This window comes from Lithobates pipiens, unplaced genomic scaffold, assembly GCF_037356315.1.
Source record: "Lithobates pipiens isolate NorthernLeopardFrog02 unplaced genomic scaffold, aLitPip1_a1.2 Scaffold_10, whole genome shotgun sequence".
NCBI lineage: Eukaryota > Metazoa > Chordata > Amphibia > Anura > Ranidae > Lithobates > Lithobates pipiens.
In genome coordinates, this window is record NW_027507686.1 from 201,858,895 (window position 1) to 201,881,827 (window position 22,933).

The 22,933-nt window shown below is 43.4% G+C and overlaps 1 protein-coding gene across 2 annotated transcripts in view; it reads right to left on the bottom strand.

The window, feature by feature from the left end:
- Positions 1-22,933, bottom strand: part of BDNF (brain derived neurotrophic factor) — a 149,095-nt gene that overhangs the window by 59,899 nt on the left and 66,263 nt on the right. The gene's annotated exons all lie outside the window — the stretch shown is intronic.

Below are 22,933 nucleotides of genomic sequence, written 5' to 3' on the forward strand. Positions count from 1 at the left end.
AAGCTATGCAATTTAAGAGTTCTGACTTCACTTTAATTTTATTATACATATTCTTGGCCAACGCCTCTTAAAATATTGAAGCCAGAGACAGCCATACGACGAGCATATTCAGAAAAAGACTAGCCTCTGTATTTCTCAAATAGAGTAAAAGAGGAAGCATGATCACTGAAAAAAAAGAAAGAAAAGTCAGCAGCTACAAATACTGTAGCTGTTGACTTAACAAAAATACACTTATCTTTGCAGTAGTCCACAACTGTCTTCACCTGGGCTGGTGCTTCACCAGTCATTGGATCCCCAGCTCCGCCATCTTGGCTGTAGGAAACCAGCTGTTCCTGCTGTTTCATGGCCAGATCCCAACTGTGCATGTCCAAGTGCTTTGGTTTTGAAGCCTCCTGGGTTATGTGCATGTCCCATGAGCTTGCAGGTGGGGGTGTAGAACATCCCCAATTCTTGCATAGGTGAGAAATGCAGAAGTGGGAGTGCGTACCAGTAAGAAAAAGGTACCTGCTTCCAGAAAAAAATAAAATCCAAAAATGGTAGCGGGGAGAGACAAGCAAAGTAGCAATGGTTGGAGGCCCCAAATTCTAACACTCAGTGGTGGCAATAAAAGTCATAGATTGATCTCTATCTAGTCCAACTGCATTTATGTGGCCAATGTGGTAAAACAAGACTTGCCTAACAGGATTGGCTTAATTCACTGCAAATTCTCAATGGCCAACTAATGTCAGGTGACATTACATTACATTACAATGTTGCATAGTGAAATAGCTATTGAAACTACACACAGCTCATCAAAGCATTCACTTTAATCTTCTATGTAAATTAAGCTGGAAGAGTAAAGGGGAGAAGACAGTACTGTGACAACAGGTACAAGCAGAACAAAGTACATTTTCATCAAAGCAGCCTGCCCACTACATGCAGAATTTGTTGGTGCCACTGTGGAGAAGCGTTACGGCACAGCGCCATCATCAGTGCCGCTTATGCCATTACACCCTCACCACAACTATCACAACTCTTTTGGAGGTGGTAATGGATGTGGGAACTGGGACTGGGGTGCATCTTAATTAAAGTTTAATAGTGGACACAGTTGACACTACTCAAAGGGCACCAGGGTACCAATACTTGCAGTCATTCCACTTTAGGCCAAATGTGTCCTAGCCATTAATCCAGCCCTCGCTGAAGGGCCGTAGATAAGGGGGTGCCACCAGTCCTCCCGCATGGGGTCTGGTACAGCAGGGGGGCCCAGGCAGCAGGGTGAGTGAGATATGGGCAGGGAGGATGATCAGTGTGGTGTGGGGGGCAATTACTGTAACCAATCCCCTGTATGAATCTCTCTGCAGCAGCTGAAAGCTCACTTCTTCTCCTCTCCCTCCCATTGGTGTTTAGCTGCTGCAGAGAGAGACATACAAAGGACTGATTCTCTCCCTGTGCACCATACATTTTTTCCTGCTGTCCAGCCCCTCCTGTGTCCCCCCTACCCCTGCAGCACTGCTGGCTTCCCTCCTCTTCTTCCTGCCAGGAGCTGCAAGTACACAATAGTTTTTTTCAAGCTTGAGAGTGGGGGAAGGGCTAGGTAAATATGTCATATTTACCAGCCCCTTCCTTTCCTGAATTAACACAATGAGCGGTCAGTACTGGTCAATCACTGTGTTATTTCCAAACTGAAGCATTGGCTGCATGGGGCCCCATGTCAGGTTGTTTGTATGAGACCCCACGTCAGGTTGTCTGAATGTGACCCCACGTCAGCTTGTCTGAATGTGACCCCACGTCAGCTTGTCTGAATGGGGCCCCACGTCAGCTTGTCTGAATGGGACCCCACGTCAGCTTGTCTGAATGGGACCCCACGTCAGCTTGTCTGAATGGGACCCCACGTCAGCTTGTCTGAATGGGACCCCACGTCAGCTTGTCTGAATGGGACCCCACGTCAGCTTGTCTGAATGGGACCCCACGTCAGGTTGTCTGAATGGGACCCCACGTCAGGTTGTCTGAATGGGACCCCACGTCAGGTTGTCTGAATGGGACCCCACGTCAGGTTGTCTGAATGGGACCCCACGTCAGGTTGTCTGAATGGGACCCCACGTCAGGTTGTCTGAATGGGACCCCACGTCAGGTTGTCTGAATGGGACCCCACGTCAGGTTGTCTGAATGGGACCCCACGTCAGGTTGTCTGAATGGGACCCCACGTCAGGTTGTCTGAATGGGACCCCACGTCAGGTTGTCTGAATGGGACCCCACGTCAGGTTGTCTGAATGGGACCCCACGTCAGGTTGTCTGAATGGGACCCCACGTCAGGTTGTCTGAATGGGACCCCACGTCAGGTTGTCTGAATGGGACCCCACGTCAGGTTGTCTGAATGGGACCCCACGTCAGGTTGTCTGAATGGGACCCCACGTCAGGTTGTCTGAATGGGACCCCATGTCAGGTTGTCTGAATGGGACCCCACGTCAGGTTGTCTGAATGGGACCCCACGTCAGGTTGTCTGAATGGGACCCCACGTCAGGTTGTCTGAATGGGACCCCACGTCAGGTTGTCTGAATGGGACCCCACGTCAGGTTGTCTGAATGGGACCCCACGTCAGGTTGTCTGAATGGGACCCCACGTCAGGTTGTCTGAATGGGACCCCACGTCAGGTTGTCTGAATGGGACCCCACGTCAGGTTGTCTGAATGGGACCCCACGTCAGGTTGTCTGAATGGGACCCCACGTCAGGTTGTCTGAATGGGACCCCACGTCAGGTTGTCTGAATGGGACCCCACGTCAGGTTGTCTGTATGGGACCCCACGTCAGGTTGTCTGTATGGGACCCCACGTCAGGTTGTCTGTATGGGACCCCACGTCAGGTTGTCTGTATGGGACCCCACGTCAGGTTGTCTGTATGGGACCCCACGTCAGGTTGTCTGTATGGGACCCCACGTCAGGTTGTCTGTATGGGACCCCACGTCAGGTTGTCTGTATGGGACCCCACGTCAGGTTGTCTGTATGGGACCCCACGTCAGGTTGTCTGTATGGGACCCCACGTCAGGTTGTCTGTATGGGACCCCACGTCAGGTTGTCTGTATGGGACCCCACGTCAGGTTGTCTGTATGGGACCCCACGTCAGGTTGTCTGTATGGGACCCCACGTCAGGTTGTCTGTATGGGACCCCACGTCAGGTTGTCTGAATGGGACCCCACGTCAGGTTGTCTGAATGGAACCCCACGTCAGGTTGTCTGTATGGGACCCCACATCAGGTTGTCTGTATGGGACCCCACATCAGGTTGTCTGTATGGGACCCCATGTCTGGTCGTCTGAATGGGGCGCCATGGTTTCTAACAGCAGCCCTGCCTACCTGTAAAGAGTGCAGTCCAGGAAAGGACCTCACAAAATGGCATATTTGTAATACAACACAGCTGCAGATAGATAAGAGTGCAGGTATAGTTTGACATCACTTACCTCTGCACTGCATACCTCAACCATTTTAGCAGCCAGTGCAGACACATCTACTGTCTGCTTTGACATTTTAGCTTTAGTGCCAAGTATGAGGGGAATACAGTATAAGGATGGGTTATAGGTAATAACATATAACACAATATAACAATACCTTTAGCAATTGTTTGCCATTATTTTTACAAACTTCAGGTGGTTTAAATACTGAAACAAGACCATATTATATTTGTCACTGACAATCAATACACACTCTAACCTGCTGTGACATTTCGTTTTTCTAGTTAGGTGGAAGCTGTCACCAGGGTTTTCCCTTACAGCAGTCAATAGCAACGTGTGACTTCCAACGTCTTTCAGTAACTCCCGAATGGAAGCTCAAGAGGGATTTCACCTATATATACACACAACAAAGGTAAGGCAAAGCTCTAGAGACAATTGTTGTGAAGGGTTGTAAAGTTGTAATTTCCATGAGATGGAAAACGTGAGTTCATAGGTACAGCCTGAAAATAAAACTTCTATTAATAGGATTATCGGAAAGCACTAAATAAAGACTGATGGGATGTAAACGCCTTCAAATATCCACAGAACCTTTTGTATCTCCCAGGCTGTGGCTTCAATGGAAATCTGAAGACTGTATTTGATACTTTTCTCTGTTAATAGCCTTCTCAGAATAATTGGAGCCATTACAATAGTAGTACTCTTGCCCTGATTTATTAAGGCACAGAATAAAGTGCATAGAGTAGTATTTAAAGTAGAACTCCGCTTTTTTTTGTTTTTGTTTTGGGCAGAACAAAGAAAGGTTGGGCCCCATTCATTCACTTTCTGTGTTGTCTCCAAGACAGATAGGAGTATCTCTGTAATGGGGACACATATAGCAATAAAATACTTTTTTGTTAGAATGGGTAAAGGTGAGCACTTTATATAAAGAAATAAAAACATGACAACGTTGAAATTGTACCTTAAAATGCGTCAGTACCTTGTACAGATTCACTATCACTACTGCACTATTAAATCAGGGAAAATTGATTGGCAGCACCCACTCATTTCTAGTCAACCTGAATGCTGATCTGTAAAAGGTTGCCATGTGAGGTCACCACCAAGAAATGGTTCTCACAAGAAAAAGCTAGTTTACAATGCAAAGAAATGCTTGTTCCCATGATAGGAAGTCACTGCAGAAGGCCCGAACACATGATACGAAATTGGATGGAAAAATTCATATAATAGATTTTTGGATCGTTAGTATGGTGCTTTTGACAGACAATTTTGCTTTTTTGGCAGACAAAAGCTGGATGTGCAGACTATAAAGTTTTTGTCGGATGCAAGCTCAAAGTCCAATTTTCGCTTCATTAGTACGCTTTTCGTAGGAAAAAAATTCATAAGAGACCACACATGCTCAGAAACGAAAGAATACATACAAAACTAATCAACACATTACGTCACTTCTGACGCTGTATTCTGTCATACGAAAATTTTTGTATTGTGAGTAACTTCTTTGACATGAGACTAGCATGCCACAAAAAACGGATGTTCAGTCGTCTGAAAATCTAAGCACGTGTACGAGGCTTTAGAAGCTAAAAGCTGAACGTCAGACAAAACTTTCATTTAATACATTTCTGAAAAAACAAAAGGTTATAAATCCACTTTGTGTGCACCAATTATCTTTTCTAACCTTGTTAAAGTAGTATTGACACCATTACTGTGCTGCACATAGTCTGTGGGCCCAACAGGTCCACCCACTACAGGCTGCCTACAGAAAACAACAGGAGGAGGCGGATACAAGACCAGTCACCATGCACAAGGCGAGAGAGCAACAGTGACCGGTCTTTATTACAGGAAGCTACTGCAGAGACGTGAAGTTTCACTGGATTACTGGAGGAAACACACAGTGGAGTTCATTTAGTAAAAATGAAGAGTGCAAAATCAGCTTCCATGTTTTTTCTCAAAGCTTAATTGAACAAGCTGAAGTTAGAAGCTGCACTCTCCAGTTTTAGTAAATCAACCCCACAAAGTACATCAAGATCCGAACAAGACTACACATATCGATTTAGAAAATACTGACCTATTCCAAAAGTTCACCTTGAAAGGTGCAGGCAAAAGCATACCTCTCAATGTTTTGAGATGGTAATGAGGGACACTTATTAGCAAAAGTATGTAGATATAGGATACACCCCCTGGCACACCCCATTAAAGGAGAATTGTACAAAAAAAATTGGTTAAACCCACAAGTGCTTTTTTTTCCTATCACTACTATTCCTTTATATTGGCTTTTAAAATTGATAAATGCAGCAATTTAGAAATCGGATGAAAGGTTTAGCACCCTGAAACATGTTTTGAAAGAGGAATGGTACATTTTACATACAACTATATAGGTCAGACCAAAGTGAGGGACAGATGAGGAGGAAAGAGGGACTTTGTTCCAAATCAGGGACAGTCCCTGGAAATCCAGGAAAGTAGGAGCTATGAAAAAGACCAAACACGATGTCGGTGTGAAATGTTACAACTCAGTTTTACTTAAAAAAATTGACCAAATGGGGACCATTTCATTAGCATACCAGTATAGCATTACAGCGCCCCAATGTATGCAGCTATAATTCTGCATATTCTTCAGTGGATAAAAGGCCATCTAATCATGATTGGTTGCTATGGGCATAAACTTGCATGACACCACATAATTAAGTGGGTTCACCTTTAAATGCTATTACAAAACAGCCACAGTTTCAGTCATGGCTGGAACTTAAGGCTGGTACACACAGGTCGAATATTCAGCCTGTCCGGCTTCTGTTGAAGGGGCATGCTGGAAAACCAGCTGCCGAATGGCATCCGATCAGCTCTGACCGGTGTGGTGTTGGGAGGGGGGGTAGGGGTGCAGGACACAATAGCTCAGTAGGGAGATCACTATACTGACATTGCATAGTTAGTCCAGCAAACTACTCAGTATTTTTCATTCAGCCCGCTGGGTTAAACAACAAAAAAAAAAAGACTACCTCAAGCCTTAGGCCCCTCTGTCTAGCGGATTCCGCTTGCTCAGCCGGGGGATCCGCTATGCAGGGTGGACACGGACTCAGTCCTGCTCTTCTCTATGGGAAAATCGGATGGAGATGGACCGCTCATTCATTTCCATCTGATCCTATCTGATCTACCAGATGGATGGAAAAGAGGACCACCATCTGTCTGGTTTTTGCTCAGTCCTGCTCTTCTCTATGGGGAAATCAGATGGAGATGGACCACTTGTCCGTTTCCACCCGATCCTATTTGATCTACCAGATGGATGGAAAAGAGGACCACCATCCATCTGCTTTTTGCTCAGTCCTGCTCTTCTCTATGGGGAAATCAGATGGAGATGGACCACTTGTCCGTTTCCACCCAATCCTATCTGATCTACCAGATGGATGGAAAACAGGACCACCATCTGTCTGGTTTTTGCGGGCAGGATCAGATCAGATAGTAGCGGGTGTCAGCAGACATGCGTCCCCTGACATCTGCCACTCCATAGAGGAGACTGGGGGGTCCAATCAGGTCCTCCTGAAATGCTGACAGATGGACCTGATTAGACAGCCCATGTGAAAGGGCCCCTAGTTTTGCAACCCAGTGGTGCCTTTTACAGGTCTGCCATCTGCATCCAAAGAGTTTGTATGCCTCGCTTGAAAGTAATAATCTTTCTATATGTAACACAACGGTAATTTCTTACAGTTTCATTGAACAAGGGTCATGCGCTGCTCCAGGTACTAGCCTAAGTGGTCTTTTTCGAAAACGACGTCCTGTTGCAAACCATCATTGCCCTATGCCATCAGTCACATTAAATGAGCAACTGCTTCCCTGACCAAAATTGCTAGTGAAAGAGTTACTTGTTACATTTCAAAGAGAGCTCTGCAGGATTTCGCTTCAAATCCCCTCTTCAGGATCCAACTCACAGTTTGACATAACCAAGAGTGCTTGTTTCAGAATTACAGAGCAAGATGAGTCAGTCTTGAAACAGCAATTTTGAAACAATGGAGGAAACTGAGCACTCATCACAATCATTTGAATACAAGTCAAGTTAGTAATTACATCATTAAGAAGAGAGGCCCTGCTTACTTAAGAGACTCAGCTAAAAGATTTCCTATTCAGAAGCAAAGACACATCGCAGTCTATTTTTTTCCAGCTCTATAAATAAATCAACAACATAAACATATTTACGGAAAGGAGTTCTGTTACCTTTCAAATGCTGACAGTTCCAGCTACGCTTCAATTTTTATCTAGCTTCAACATTTTCTGTTTACATAGTTTAGTTTTAGCTGATGTTCTCCATTTGAACAAATAGTACACCACTCCACGGTATTCTAAACAAGACACTAGCTGCTGAGACATTAAAGAACCCTTTATGATATTGACATATGTCAAATATGTAATCAAAGCCAATCTTAAAAGTTAAATTCCTTCAATAGATGGATGTGCAGTAACATTGTTCCAGCTTGGACCAATGTAAGTACCGTATGTACACTCCATACCAGCAGGATCCCTGTGGAAGCTGGAAATCACTGTAGTAGTCACCGTTACTACAGTCAGCAATGCTGTCTTCCAGGTCCTGTGCTGAGCTACTACCTTGCTGCTCAGTGAAGGACACAGGAGGTCAGCTTGGCCCCTTAGTTCCAGTGACGGGAACACTTAAGGCATCAGCATACAAAGACATTTTAGATCATTTCATACGCCCAACTTTGTGGGAACAGTTTGGGGATGGCTCCTTCCTGTTCCAACACGTCAAGGCTTTTAGGCTTTCTTTCTTCTATTTTCATCTGGTGATCTGGGCAGTAATGCAGGCCATACATGGTCGAATTTCGAACAAATTTTCTTTTCAAAATCAGAAAATTAGTTTTTTTTGTGATCCGATGATGCCACCATTGATTTTTGAAATTCGGCCGACCAAGCCTTCAATTTCACCTCATGTTGTTACAGAAAATAATTTTCTTGGCCGGGAATCTTCTTTTCTCTCCGTAAATTTTCTTTTATCTCCGTAAATTTTCTTTTATCTACGTAAATTTTCTTTTCTTATTACATTTCTCGCACGATTCTCCCATCATTGATTAGAAAATCGTTCGTTTTTCAAAAAATTTCCAACATGTCCGATTCTTCAAATTTTATTTCCGCACGAAAATCGGCTGTTGCTGCAGCCCACTAATGGTGCGAAATTCATACGAAAATTCTTAGATACGATTTTCGAAAGAAAATTCTTTTGAAATTTGAACCGTGTATGGCCGGCATAACTCTGTTGTATTTCTTAAAGAACAAGATCTCTTGTAGATGTATCAGTAACAGGAATGAGACAAACCATTCAACACTGGCAGAGGTACTTACAGTGATTATTATTATTTAAGGTACTTATACAGCACCGTCAATTTACGCAGCGCTTTACATATCCATTGTACATTCACATCAGTCCCTACCCCCAAGGAGCTTACAATCTAAGGTCCCTAACTCACATTTATATACTAGGGCCAATTTACCTACCAGCATGTCTTTGGAGTGTGGGAGGAAACCGGAGTACCCAGAGGAAACCCACACAGGCACAGGGAAAACATGCAAACTCCAGGCAGGTATTGTTTGGGATTCAAATCAGCAACTCTTTTTACTGCTAGGCAAGAGTGCTACCCACTACACCACTGTGCCACCCATACTCAGCTTTTATTTATGTAAACCCTTTATCCCAAAAATAAAATAAAAAACTTCTTGCTGTAACTGCTTATAAAGTGTGAGCTGGAGTTTGTCTTCAGTTTGTTAATGTATTGAAATATGCTAGTCTATGTAACACCCCCAACCTCCCAGAATGACAATGCTGCTGTCTAAAAGGTGCCCCCTGTGTTAATTCATCCAGAGTGGAGGTGCTCTAATACAGGAGGTATGTTACTAGCCAGAAAAAAACTACAGCCACCACATCTAATTATTGGTAAGCTGCAATATATTACATTTTGGTTTTGGGTTTAATACCGCTTTAATCATGCATACAATTGGAACCAGAGAGCACCCCCAATGGTCGCCAGAGGACAAAAGAGGAAATGGACTATTTCGGTACCAAGACCACCCCAATAGTTGCCAAAGGGCAAAAGAGGAAATGGACTATTTCGGTACCAAGACCACCCCTAATTGTTGCAAGAGGGCAAAAGAGGAAATGGACTATTTTGGTACCAAGACCACCCCCAATGGTTGCCAGAGGGCAAAAGAGGAAATGGAAAATCAGGGTACCCACACCACCCTGAAAAGTTGCCAGTGGGCAAAAGAGGAAATGGATTATCTCGAAACCCACACCACCCCCAATAGTTGCCAGAGGCAAAAGAGGAAATGGACTATCAGGGTACCAAGACCACCCCCAATGGTCACCAGGGAGCAAAAGAGGAAATGGACTATCTAGATACTTCAGTGTCTAGGTATCGAGATAGTCCATTTCCTCTTTTGTCCTCTGGTGACTATTGGGGGTGGTCTCCAGTTTCAGTTTACTGTCATAACAGGATGATGGTACCCCTTTCTTAATTATTCTATTATCTTCAATTGAAGCCTCCCTATTTACTTTTAATCATGCGTAAGTTACTTCAAAACATATTGTAGCATTAGGGGCTTAGCTCTCACAGTTAGAGGGTTGCTACTACTTTTGTGACCCTATTAAACTGGATTGGGGTCCAAGGGTCCGAGATGCCCCTCTCCTCAATAATGGTGTGCTGTTAGGATCTACGCACAGTGCTTTTGCTTGTGGGTGCATCCAATCATGCCCACCATGATCTAGGGTCTTCAGGAGTACTCCCATGCAAAGACACAATATACAGATGCTCCAGACTTGGCTTTATTGAGAAGTGAAGTATAATTGCTCTATTATTCTATGACCACAATCACATTAATCCTGCAGATTTTAGATTTGTACATTTGCCCCATGTCCTTCTTTAACTTCTACAATACATTTGAGTTCAGTGGCACATGGATAGTTAAAGGAAACAGTGACTTATAGCTCTGTGAGGTCTGCCTGTTGCATCAGAATCAATTATGCCTTTGCATTAAAGCCAATTTGTATTGGATTTCTTTGTACATTTCACACATTTTTTTGACACGCTTCCATAATTGAAACAAGCTATACTTGGCTTTCACACATTCTAAATAAAATCTTATTTTGAACAGCCAAAATTACTCATCCCTCTACCATCCACCCCCAGTTATTCGTTCGCTAGTGTCTAAATTCCCATTGCCAACGCAAATAGCTGCATTTTACATGTAGAACTGGAGAGGCTTTTCCTATCTTCCTCTAGCTGCCTCTCCCCATGAAAACAGCATTGAGATTGTCTGCATACATTAAACTTCAGTTACTAGAAACCTAAATAAGTGATGACTATTGATCTTGCTGTGGCTACACTCTAAAAACTGCAAACTGTAATAGTAATGTGGGCTTTTATTTATAAAGCATTGAGGAAAAAATACATCTAGCTGCAAATGATCTAGCTGTAAATGGGTTTTTGAAAAATAGACAGGCTACTCAGTGATTATAATGAAAAAAAGTGCAAATACTTTGTTAATGGAAAATATAATCCAGAATATTTATGAATGAACCAAAGGAAAGTAAGCAAAGTATGAAAATAACTTTGAACTTAAACTTCCATTAAGAATCTTCCTATTAAATGAACACAAAGAGTTTTTTTTTAAATATACGGGAACTGCAGTAATTTATAGTTTAATGTGTATGTACATCTTAGTTGGTAGGGCAGGGAAATAACTATTAAAAATACTTTTCAAAGGTTTTTGAATTTTCTAGCAAACTTTTCTAGCAAACTGGTTATAAAAATGGTAAACCTACCCTGTGCTAAACACCCGCTGGTGCCGAAACTTTCTGACTGCGCTGCTCTTTCGAAATGCCCATACTTCCACATGGAACATGGCCACTGCCTTCCAACAAAGAAGCTCCCATGAACTTTGTGGGCAATCACCAGAACCCATTACCTCTCATAAGGAGGGCAGACAGCAGACCACAAAGTGTGCTATAACTGACAGTACTATTATTGTCCGTAACTGCCAGACACATTTTAGAGATGAAAATTATTTTATTGTTTTATAATTCAAACAAAAGAAAGGACACAATAGTAAAATATCCATAAGTCAACAGTAATGGCTATCGCCCAAAACATGGCATGCGTAAATCAAAAATTCCGAGCTGAGGGTTCTATCACATAAGGCCAGGGGTGGACTGACAACTCATGGGGCCCCTGGGCAATAGGAGATTATGGGGCCAGACAGTATACACACACACACACACACACAGAATACACACACTGAAAAGGTACTGGAGAGGCGGGGCAGCTATAATCTTGGGATTTTTTTAAAACACAGATTTTTTACATACTGTCCCTGGTTTTATTGAGGCTGGCAACACTGATGGGGCCCCTTACTGGCATGGGGCCCTCGGGCAGTGCCCGAGTGCCCGAATGGTCAGTCCGTCCCTGCATAAGGCAGACCAGGCTAATCATGAAAACAGTAAATTAATAGAATATATAGACACAGGGCTTTTTTTTCAGCAGGAACTAGGGGGAACTCAGTTCCACCACCTCTGGCTCAGCTCCTCTGCTCCCTGCTCACCACTATCACTTGGTAACGCTGAAGTCCAGTTTCTGCATTTACAAGTGATAGTTTATATCCCAGTAGCTCCCACAAGTCATATCTCCTGCGCAGATCCCACTCAGTGCTGGAAAGGGACAAGGGAGATACAGAACAGGTGTCCAGGGTTTAGTGCAGTCATGGGCAGGAGAGGGTGCATGGTAGGCTGCACCCTCTGTGGTCTAAATTTTTTCCCTGGTGACCAGTTATTGATGCTCCTACTGCATATTCCCCTTTGCAAGTCACTGTAGTATAGTATAGTATGCTGGGAGGTACTACAGCCGGATAGGTGTTTCAGCTTAATATTGCAACAAAGGTAAGACATATGACAGATGGTGGAGCTTTTAAGGAGGGGGGGGGGAGAAAATGATGCAGTGGAGGGAGGGGGTTGTATGCAGGGGAAGAGATACTATTTGATGCCATTTGGCAGGTATGTGAGCGTGGCAGGCATGGTTGAGTTCCTGCACCTATTCTCTGAGAAAAAAAGCCCCGTATAGAGATCATATGAATGAGTATCAAATACGTATGTGGTAAGGCTACTAGGACTTCCAGCATCTGGACTCATAGGATGGACAAGGAGGTCATAGCCTGGTACACCAGAAAAATCACAAAAATATTCATACAAAGAAAAAAAAGAAGAAGAGGGAGAAGAGAGGAGAAAAAGAAAGGATAAAGAAAGAGAATTGGAATAGGAAGAGAGATATGAAGGACCAAGTGATCCATTGAGCCCAGGGAGGTAGCAAATAATTAAAACAACACTGTAGAAGGGTAGCCAAGGAGAAAGGAAATCAGAGGGAATGCTCAACATAGTTTACCGGTACTAAGGATCCAAAAGGATCTCGGTGCCAGTGACATTTTAGCGGGTGATTTCAGCAGAGTATATTTTTCAAGTGGTGGTCTTTTGGAATGCTATAAGTAGCCATCGTCATGTGATTTGCTGGTAAAAGGCCTTTCACTAGTGACCCTTCCAGACCACTTTGTGCTATAGGTAAGCCTATAATAAGGCTTACCTGTAGCTACCCAGGATATCTCCTAAAACAGCACGGTTTAGGAGATATTCCCTGTATTTGCTTGTGCCAACATCATCGGCACATGCACACTGACACAAATTGCGTGGGAGTGACATCATCGCGGCTCCAGCCAATCACAGGGCCGGAGCCGTGATACCCGGAAGTAACCCCCAGGAGTAATGTTGCCGGACAGTGCTGTGTACGGGCACTGCAGTGAGGGCTTCGATTTCAGGTGAGTATTACATAATGAGCTAGTATGCTATGCATACTAGTTCATTATGCCTTTTGTCTTGCAGGTGTTTGTTTTTTTGGGGTTTTTTTTCAAAGTGGGTTTACAACCACTTTAAGTCTCTTAAAATGTGTTTTTTTTTAGGGGCTTACTGCTGGTTTGCTGTTGTATCGTGTTGCACAAGAGCACAGGACAGCAAAGATTCTGGAGAAGAAGAGTCTTTCCCTTACTATGTCATTCTATTATCTATTGGTCTTTCAAATCACAAATTCAACTGTTAGCACTGAGAGGAACCCATAACGGACATTGTGAGGTTGATATACTAAAACTGAAAAGTGCAAAATCTGGTGCAGCTCAGCTTCCAGGTTTTTTGGCAAAGCTTAATTTAGCAAGCTGAAGTCAGAAGCTAATTGGCTACCAGATACAGTTGCACCATATTTTGCACTCTTTCGTTTTAGTAAATCAACCCTTGTGTGTCCACAGAAGTTGGATTTAGGTGCATATTTCCACCAATGCCTTTGTCCAAATTGGACAAATGTGATGACAAAATGGGGCAGTGAAATTTAGAGAGTGGAGAGTCTGAGTGGCCCTTATTTAAGTAGTTAGAAAGTGATGGTTTAAACAGTGAATTAAAAAGTAAAACCACAGGAGAGCAAAGTAGAAAACAAAGATACAAAACATAGAGGAGAAGCAGTACAGAGCAAGTAATTAAAACCTGATAGTACAAAGTTAAAGCGGTATTAAACCCAAAACCAAAAATGTAATATATTATGGCTTACCAATCATCAGTTTTATTTCTTTTTTTTTGATCATTTTAATCAACCTTGTCAGTGTTAGGTGGTTTGTCTCATCCATGTAAACTGATACATTCTGCTGGAGAGTTTGTGCTATGAAAAACAAGAGAATTGCTGGCTGGATTACCAGATGAAAATCAAAGAGGTAAAGTCTAAAAAAGGGGGGTTCAATGTGCTTTCACAACAAAATAAAGTGTGGAGACATGGGTGGGTGGGTGAGTTTGCATGGACTATTAAAAAATGAATTAAATTGCATTTTCAGTTTGTGATGCTCAGATATAGCCAAGTTCCCCTTTGAGTTCACACCAAACAACTTCCTTTTTCTATGGCTGATGCTTAGCAAAAGATTTCTTTTCTTGTTTTTTTTTTTTAATTCGTGTTTTATTACTTGTTATTACTCCTTTTTATATTTTCTTATTACTCCTTTTTATATTTTCTTCTCTGCTTTTTGATCATCTGCAATACAAAACGATCATCACCTCTGCCCAGCTACATAACTCAACCGACATTCTTCAGTCTTCAGCACATTGGAATATTCCTCCATGGACTTAATCTTTACCACCCTGGCTAACATTCCTATGATATAAACTCTTACCGCTCTCATGTAAAGATATTTATTCAATTTTGTATCCTCCGCTCAATCTCCATAACTGCTATAAAAATGTACTATTCTTTCAATACTCTCTGTAAAACAATTTTATGGAGGTTTTCTATTCACTTAAAGCAAAACTCCAGGAAGATGTAAAAACACAAATGACAGCAGCTCTCTATATGATAATACATCATTAGATGTATTTTTGAATGCAATTAGTTTAAGTACCTGAAGTTGACATGGTGTCAGTCTCTTGCAGCCTTTGTGCAGCAGAACTCAGACTAGGAGAGCGTGAAATGGCACAAGTAGCAAATCCGTTGTGCTGCTGATGCCAGAAGCATTCTGATAGCAGGAGAGAGCAGAGTGACAGACATCAGCTCTTCAGTGTGCTGCTTCTCCTTTCACTAGCTAAGACCTATAACTGTGACTTAAAGTGGATGTAAGCCCTTACGTTTACCCACTGAAGTGATTGGCCTCAGGTGATCAAAAGAGATGAAACAGATCCTTCTACATAAGTTGTACCTGTTTATCTTCTACCCTCCCTCATCTATATCAAGTTCAAAGGCTTTTCCTTAGCTCCACAAGAAAAAAAAGGGGGGGGGGGGGGGAATGACACTGCACACTGCACAGTATAAAGCAGGGAGCTGATTTTAATCTGAGACCTGAGTGTAAGGAATTGACACACCCTCCTATACACAGTCCCATAGGGAAACATGCACAGCAGAGGCTGTCAATCACCTGCTGTGTTTTGGAAGGCGGCAGGGCTGTCTCCTGGGATTTCTCTGTGTTGAGTTAGACCAGTGATTCTCAACCAGGGTTCCTCCAATGGTTGCTAGGGGTTCCTTCAGCATTGGGCAATTTCTGCCTCTCAAATAGGTTCCCCCTGACACCATTGATCTTTTTAGCTATCTGTAAAGAGGTAACTCTTCCCAATGACTGCAAGTGTAAGGACCATTCTTCCCACTGACCATCAAATTATTGTATCATGAGTTGTAATTTTTAGCAGGGGTTCCCTGAGACCGACAAACTATTTCAAGGGGTCCTCTGTGTTGAAAAGGTCGAGAAAGGCTGAGTTAGACTGTCAGAAGTGACAAATGTAGATAGCACAGGAAGAAAAGATTAGATAAGGACCACACTAGGTCAGTTTTTCTCAACCTTTTTTCAGTCAAGGCACCCTTTAAAGTGGTAGTAATCCCTTCTATCATTTTCAGTCAAGAAAGCTGCCATCTTGGCCTCTAATGATTCTTCAACTGCCATAATGCTGCACATGTGATCAGTTATGAAACCAGCCATTGGATGGTTTGAAAATTGGGTTGAGAGCACAATCAGTGTGAAAGTTAGCATTTCCGGCATTCCCGGGAATATAAGTGTTTTTTGAAACTGGGTTTACTCCCGCTTTAAAAATGATGGACAGTCTCGAGGCACCCCATTCTAAAATGTAAAAAGGATTCTAATAATTTTACATAATGCTTCAACATCCACATACGTTGGACACCCAGCCTTAGAGGTGATTTATTCTTCTAAAGAAAATACACTTTTGCATACTGGTACTGACTAGTATTCCAATGTTTATTTTCTCTCTCAGTTTTTCACCATCACTCAGCTAATGTGACCCCAATGCTGATGGAGAGGGGCAGGGGAGGGTCAAACAAAGGATGCTATGCAGGCGACAGACATCCTTCTTATCAAGGGATTATGGCAATGCAGGGGTCTCAAACTGGTGGCCCTCCAGCTGTTGCGAAACAACAAGTCCCATCAGGCATTGCAAGGCTGACAGTTACAAGCATGACCCACAGGCAGAGGCATGATGGGACTTGCCGTTTCGCAACAACTAGAGGGCCTCCAGTTTGAGAAGCCTGTGCTAATGGTCATTAGGACACTGGCAGCTAGAAGGTTGTAATAGTGCACAATGAAAATCCGTGGCTTTTTGTAACTAAGAAGGCATGCGTCATCCACATGCTGGTTTGTATACAGTGTTTGGGTAATTTTTAGGCATTTTGCCAAGGCACCCCTGAAGAAACCTCAAGGCACTCTGGATGGTAAAGATTGCAAAAAGGGGCTTTGGATTAATTTTTCATTTCAGAGGTTTACATCCACTTTAGCTGTAGCAGAGAAAAATAAAGTCTCACAAGGAGTCGTCCTGTCCAGTGGCACTGGAGCAGGTGTGAGGACAGCAGAAGCCCGTGAGCATGTCCAGGCGATCTCCAGGGAGAAGACAGCCAGGTGGCTGGTTAAAGAGACAGCCTGAGAGTACTGAGGAGTGGCAGTCTGAGATGGCTGTAGAGTCAGTCAGGGAGGACTGTGGGAAGTAGCCAGGAGGGCTAGAAAAGGGGCTAGGAAAGGGGCAGGTGGGTTGGCAGTGCCTGAAGAGGTGGTGCTGAGATCCGTAGCCACAGGGGTTACCTTGCGTGCCTCATTGGATTTGATTGACAGCAGTGGGAGCCTGTAGCACTGCTATCAATCTATCCAATCAAGAGCCAGGAACCCGTGGAGAAAGGGATGACGGGGATGCGCAGACAGAAATTCAGGGGTCAAGTAAGTAAAATGGGGGGAGGGGGGGCTGGGGGGGGGTGGTGACTGTGAGGTGTTTTTTCATGAGCCCTTACAACCCCTTTAATATTAGAAAACAAAATGAAGGTTTCCTATTTAGAATAATAAGCTGTGGGGTTAGTAAAACATCGATATCAGAACCGATTCAATCATACAGTTTGTAGTGTACATAGATTTGCAAAACATGGGAAAAATGGGATAAAGGAATATTTCTGAACTTTTTTTTATCTTATGGTTACTATGAAATTGTGTGAATGCATCAATGCAATGCATGGTATCTCAGCTTGCAAAGCTTGGATTCATTGAATGAATTCACCAAAAATGTAAATATTGCAGAATATACAGCCTCATACTACATAACTAAGCTCCATTTCATGCTGAATAAACTAAATTATTAGTGCATCTTAAATAGAAAACTATCTTTAGATAGATTTTTAATTCAACAGCATTTTATTAAAATAAATTTGATAAATATCCAAAAAAGTCTGATTAAAAAAAAAAAATCATTGATTTTTATCCACCCTGGTAGCGCTACATAAAAAAAAAAGTTATATACTTTGCAGACGGCCTCCATGCAGGCTTAATATGGTTACTCCTGACTTGCATGTCTGATGTGGACATCCAGCGCTTTACGCTTTTCTTTCGCTGAAGGCCTCGTATATCAACACGTCTGAAATATGGACAAAGTGGGTTGCCCAATGGCAGCCAATGAGATTTTCCCTTTCATCATACAATTATCACTTTCCTGTGTGGGACTTAATCTATTGAGGAACAACATGTTCTATTTCCAGACAGATGAAGGAATTCCTGGATCTTAAACCATCCACAGCCCCCCCACTAAAAAAAAAACATCAAAGAGTCAAAGTTCAACAGGTTTGAGAAGATACAAGAACATTACCCATGTAAAACAAACAAATCTTTTAAGTTCAAATCAGAGGTTAAAGGTCAGTTGACATTGCCTTATGTAACAGGTGCCACATTTCCTATTCTGCGTATTAGGAAAGAGAGCACTAGAACAAAAACGTTGTTTTGATTCCGGAATTCCAGTGATTGAAACTTGCATGGTTTAAATTCCATTAAAGGTTACATTTGAACAAGTGGCTTTTGCATGTCATTGTATAGTCTTGTGCAAGACGAAAACACGGCATGAAGGAACAGACTTCTAGCTTGTGAATAATATAATATCTCTGTGTTAGGGCCATGTGGAGATATGTGGCCATGGAATATGTGGGAAAAGATAGAGCTATGTCAGGGAGGCAGTGTGGGGGGGGGGGGGGAATGATGAAGCACAAAGTGCAATTAGCTGGAGTAGCCAATGGTCAAAGTGTTAAAAGCCACAGCAACCAATCACACATCATCCAGCACCAAAATTTGATTGGGTTCCTTTGCATTACAGAATGTCTTCCTTGCTCCATGGAGTCAAGCTTTGGCATAAAACAAACAGGGTCGAGGCATTTACATGACAATGGGAGATCTACGTGGAATGCAGCTGGGAATATTTAACGTGGAACAGCCTATTAGCACATTATGGCAGACTTAAAGGGGAACTAAACCCTTCTATCATTTTCAGCCAAGGAAGCTGCCATCTTGGCCTCTGTTTCATATTTAAAGAGGAGGTTCAGCCTGGGTAAAAAAAAAAAGTAAGCAGCTACAAATCCTGCGGCTGCTGACTTTTAATATTAGGGCACTTATCTGTCCAGGGAGGAGCCTATGATGTTGGCAACACAGCCGATCTTCAGATCGACTCCTGGGTGCTGCCGCCACCATTCCTGGTAAGAAGGCCAGGCAGTGAACCCTTTTGGCTTCACTGCAGGGTCCCCTACTGTACATGCGCGAAGCTCATTGCGCTTTCTAATTGGCCCGGCGGGGGGGGGGGGGGTTAGGAGGGGGGTCGCACTAACAGGAGATCGGCCTTTCTCTCGGAAGTGGTGAAGGGGACCTGTCAAAAATAGGTCCCCATTTCCCCCTCCCCCTGAAAGGTGCCAAATGTGACACCGGAGGGGGGGGGGGGACATATGAGCGGAAGTTCCACTTTTGGGTGGAACTCCGCTTTAACTACCATGATGCCTCACATGTGATCAGTTGTGACACCAGCCATTTGATGGTTGAACAGTTGGGTTCAGAGCACATCCAGTGTGATAGTTACATTCCTGAAACATAGAAGGAACGTAAAGCCCCATACACACTATTTACCAAAACTATATAATATGAGGTCAAACCTTAGGAGTTTCAATGTGCATGCAATCAGACAGGCCCTTGCACTACACGGTTTTGGTAAACCTGAAGGAAAAACTCAGCAGAAAAACTGATAGTGTGTATGGGGCTTAACTGTTTTTTAGGGCTGTTAAATTGATGTATTTAGTTCTGCTTTGATAGACCAAGCTGTCCAGCAAAAAAGTGTCAGTTGGGACAAACCATATACTCCTAATACTACCAGGGAAACCTACAACAGTCATCATTTATTCATATGATTTCAATCTTTTTTCTAAGGCCCCTTTCACACGGGCTGTCTAATCAAGTCTGTCCAATCGGGTCTGTCCAATCGGGTCTGTCCAATCGGGTCTGTCCAAGGTCTGTCCAATCAGGTCTGTCCAATCAGGTCTGTCCAATCAGGTCTGTCCAATCAGGTCTGTCCAATCAGGTCCGCCTGATCGGACCCTGCATTGTCATCTATGGAGCAGCGGATGTCAGCGGACACATTTCCTCTGACACCTGCCTGATCCAATCGCCAAAAACAGATGGATGGTGGCCCTATTTTCCATCAGTTTGGTGAATCGGGTGGCATCGGATGGAAATGGACAGGCGGTCTGGTCCCATCCGATGGATGGAAGAGCAGGACTGTGTCCATGTCTGCTCTGCGTAGCGGACACAGACCTGTCATCCGCCTCCTCAGTGGGGAACAGCGGAGATATCCCCCACTGAGCTAATAAGTTCCGTTTAGTGTAGGCACCCGTGTGAAAGGGGCCTCAAGGAATTTGAAAAAAACAAACTGTTGCTGTAACTTCTTAAAGCGGAACTAAATCCTCCTATCCTTTTTGGGCAAGGAAGCTGCCATCTTGGCCCCTGTTTGATTTGTAACTGCCATGGTGGTGCACATGTGATCAGTTATGACACCAGCCATTTCATGGTTTGACAGTTTGGTTGACAGCACAAGAAATTGTGACAGTTAGCAATCCCGGCATGCTGGGACTTTAATGTTTTTTAAAACAAACATTAGAAAGATGGGTTTAGTTCCATTTTAAAACATTGTTGGCTGGCGTTGAGCTTTAATTTGTTTTGGTGCTTAATTAAAGCCAAAGTATGGCCAGAAATGATTTAGCTCTAATGACGTGTGCCCAATTTCTGGCACACTGGCAGCGTTTGTTCCATGTCTCACTTTTACGCCTCTCAGTGCCAAATATCCGATGCTGAGGCTTGTAGTGCTGGCATCAGTAATTCTGATACACTGATCACTATGGGCCACTTGCTCAGCTCCTCCTCCATTCATTGTTTTCAATGAATGCAAGACACACTGTGATTGGAGGAGGTGTGGCTGAACGTCGCAAACTCCCCTCCTCCAGTTAGAGAACATCTTGCATTCACTTAACACAATGCAAGTATCTTAATGAAAGGAGGAGTTATTGAGTAAATGACCCACAGTGATCAGAGTACTGAGTGTATTGCAGCTGCAACTACAAGTCTCAGCTGTGGACGTTCAATGCTGACAGGAGACTGCTGTCTGAGTAAAAGTAAGATATATAACAAATGGCACAGCAGGCGGAGATGGGGCACATAGCATTAGGGCCAATTTCTTTTCACCTTGGAAATTGCCAAAAAATATTCTGCTTTAGAGTCCATCAAAAACTATGTGGTAGAATTATTAAAACTGGTGCACACAAAATATTGGGCAGCTGTACATAAAAACCAATCGGCTTTTAACTTCAGTTTGTTTAGTTAAGTTTTGACAATTAAACCTAGAAACTGACTGGCTACCATGCACAGTAGCACTAAAGTCTGTATGTACCATTTTTAGTAAATCCTCTAACACATGGGCACTCAACCTGTGGCCCTCCAGCTGTTGCGGAACTACAAGTCCCATCATGCCTTTAGGATTCATGCTTGTAACTGTCAGCATTGCAATGCCTCATGGGACTTGTAGTTCCGCAACAGCTGGAGGGCCACAGGTTAAGCACCCATGCTCTAAGACAGGGGTCTCAACCTGGCGGCCCTCCAGCTGTTTTGCGGAACTACAAGTCCCATCATGCCTCTGCCTATAGGATTCATGCTTGCAACTGTCAGCCTTGCAATGCCTCATGGGACTTGTAGTTCCGCAACAGCTGGATGGCCACCAGTTTGAGACCCCTGTCTTAGAGCATGTGTGCTAAACCTGTGGCCCTCCAGCTGTTGCGGAACTACAAGTCCCATCATGCCTCTGCCTTTAGGAGTCATGCTTGTAACTGTCAGCCTTTCAATGCCTCATGGGACTTGTAGTTCCACAACAGCTGGCGGGCCACAGGTTTAGAACCCGTGCTCTAAGACAGGGGTCTCAAACTGGTGGCCCTCCAGCTGTTGCGGAACTACAAGCCCCATCATGCGTTTGCCTTTAGGAGTCACGCTTGTAACTGTCAGCCTTGCAATGCCTCATGGGACTTGTAGTTCCGCAACTGCTGGAGGGCCACAGGCTTAGCACCCATGCTTTAAGACAGGGGTCTCAACCTGGTGGCCTTCCAGCTGTTTTGCGGAACTACAAGTCCCATCATGCCTCTGCCTTTAGGAGTCATGCTTGTAACTGTCAGCCTTGCAATGCCTCATGGGACTTGTATGTCCGCAACAGCTGGAGGGCCACAAGTTTAGCACCCCTGCTCTCAGACTACCCTTTCCCACAGGGTGACAGCACTGCTGTGTGGTTTCACTGCAGAACAAACGGCAATTGCCATGCTGTTAACAGGAAGTGAAAAACATAATAGATCTGCTGGTGAAAGCAACAGGTAATAAAACTTTATGGGGGACTTAGAAAAACAAAAACTGCTTTGTTGATGCTAGCAATAGACTATGTCATTTTTTTTTTTATGCTTGCGCTTTAATAATGGAGAACAAAGAGCAATGATACATAAACAGTGCAGTAATCCATAGCGGAGAATCAGATATCGATCTCTTACCAACCTGAGCTGTCAGATGATTGGTTGCAAAGGGTTACTGTCCCTTTCCCACTCATCTTTGCCTAATTAAATTTAAAGCCCAGATTGGTCAAACAATTTTTTGAGTCTGAAAGATTTATTACAGCCTCTTTTGCTATTCTTTGGAAATGATCATATCAGACAAAACGTAGGAATCCTTCCAAAAATCCATGCTTTACTTCCATCTCCTAGCGTACGTGAATGATCCAGCTACCAGAATCATCTGGAGGGAGCTCCATCATTAGATGGGATTCCGCACCATTAATCTACAACTGATAACTAATTATGGAGGACTTATAACTGCTACAATGCGAATAACTATACAATTAAGTCATAATGACGGTATGCAGAGGGTTTCTTATGTCATTAACTGGTGTAACGTGGATCGTTTGGTGCTTGAATATTTTCGTTAAATGTCCAGGCATCAACATCAAGGAAAAAATAAGTCATGGTGGTTTGGTTGAAGCCTTCTTCCACCATTCATAGCAAATTTGATAAGAAAAAACATTACATTTGTAAATTGCTTTATTTTTTCCATCACCTCCTATGACTGCACAAGCTCAATTAGATATCTACTTCA